The following is a 1,922-nucleotide window of genomic DNA, read 5'->3' on the forward strand; positions in this document are numbered from 1 at the left end:
AACTGTCACTGCTAAGGCACATCTTGGTAATAAAAAACTTCTTTCACAGTGTGGGATTTATTCCTGATGCAGAAATTTACTAGAGACAAAAATTTTTTTTTCAACTGGTAAAGCAAGAATTCTCACATATTATTGAATACTTGGAGACAAATAGACTTTTCCCAAATGATATTTAAGTTACTTAAGACCATTACAAATATCTTTGAAACAAGTATATCATGGCAGTACTGTTTTCAGTAGTTTCTGCTTGATGCTAAGTTTACTTGAGAAGGAGAAAGAATTAAAACAAAACAAAACAAAAAAAAAACGGCTGATGAGAAAATCTCATTCCATCAAAAGGAACTCTTAGAAAATGAAACTAGTGTTTAAGATAAACCTCTTCACCCATAATGAAGGCCCTCTAGTTCACATGACTTTATCACTGAAAACTCCAAAAACTCCAAATACACGATGCTCTTAACTTACACCAATGGCATTGTGACAATTAATGTAGCTTTCTCTTTGATAAATTTTGCTGTAGTCATTTCAGTATCCACAGATTCTGGAAGATTCAGATGTAATCTGTACTCAGAAACCTCGATCAATAAGTCATCCTCAGAAACACTAAGGTCACAGTGAGATACTGAATTAATACCAGGTAGTTCAACTTTTAATTCAATTTTCAGAGGTTTCTCATTCTGATCTGCCACAATTTTTAATTCATAGGCTGGTCTCTTCATCTCCACTTCAATCTCTGTACTAGAAATCTCTTCTATCAGACACCTTGTTTTACTTGAAACTTCGTCTTTTGGCAGTAAAAGTTGAGGAAACTGATCTGAATTGCTCACAGTACTGCTTCTTATCTGTTCAAGGGTTAGTTCCTTTCTCATTTTCTCTCTTAAATCTGTGGAATCAGTTTGGATTCCCATCAGATTTTGTTTCATTCTGTGAACACTTCCTTTTATTCTAAATTTGGTAACATGGTAAGAGTTTGAGAGAGTGAATTGGAGTTTTTCCTCAATGCATTTCATGGCCATCTGTATTAATTGATCTTTTTTCACTTGGTCTTTTTCTGCTGCCTGGAGAACATCAGGATGGTAGGCAACATCAATGACTGTGTAAACATCTGATGTCTCAGACATATCTTCTGGTCTGCCAACACGTAGAGGTACTGGATGAGTGGCTGACTGGGGAGCTGGGATCCTTTTCCACTGACATAGGTTGATAAAAAGTATTTTCTCTTTCGGTTTCAGGATCCTGGTTTGTAGACAGAACTGTGGTTCTGGGGCAGCACAGAGCTGTTTCCCCTCTTTCATCTGCTGTTGAATGAACTTCTCATAGCTCTCAGGGTTACTTTCAGCCAGATCATCTAGGAGGTTCCAGAATTGAGTAACTTGGGTGAGCAGACCCTTTGAGGATGACTCCATGATTGAGATGAATAGGCCTCTTAAGTCTCTTCTCTCGGTTTCTTGACAAACGGCGACGCCTGTTACCAGGGTAACCAGACTGGTACAACATCTAATTGAGTCCGGAAAGCTCCAGGAAGAAAGGTCTTTTTACATCCAGTTCCGGAAGCTTCTGCTGGTGCTGGGCTTGCTTTTCGGCTGAGCCCGACCCACTTCTTTTCCAGGAAGGCGCCCGCCTCCCTTTCTACACCTATCGACTTCTAGAGTCTATTGAGAGTTTTTATCATGAGAGGATGTTTAACTTTCTCAGATGCTTGTAATGCATCTGTTGAGATAATCATATGATTTCTGTCTTTTATTTTATTAATGTGGTGTGTCACATTTATTATTGTGTATGTTGAGCCATCCTTGCATCCCAGGGATAAATCTCACATAATCACTGTGTATGATCCTTTCAATATGCTGTTGAATTCATTTTGCTAGTATTTTGTTGAGAACTGTTGCATCTATATTCATTAGGGATACTAGTCGGTGGTT

General features: G+C 38.3%; 1 pseudogene; it reads right to left on the reverse strand.

The window, feature by feature from the left end:
* Positions 1 to 206: 206 nt before the first annotated feature.
* LOC132418333 (PIH1 domain-containing protein 2 pseudogene) lies at positions 207 to 1,430 on the reverse strand (annotated as a pseudogene).
* Between the last annotated feature and the right edge of the window lie 492 nt (positions 1,431 to 1,922).

This window comes from Delphinus delphis, chromosome X (assembly GCF_949987515.2).
Source record: "Delphinus delphis chromosome X, mDelDel1.2, whole genome shotgun sequence".
Classification (NCBI taxonomy): domain Eukaryota; kingdom Metazoa; phylum Chordata; class Mammalia; order Artiodactyla; family Delphinidae; genus Delphinus; species Delphinus delphis.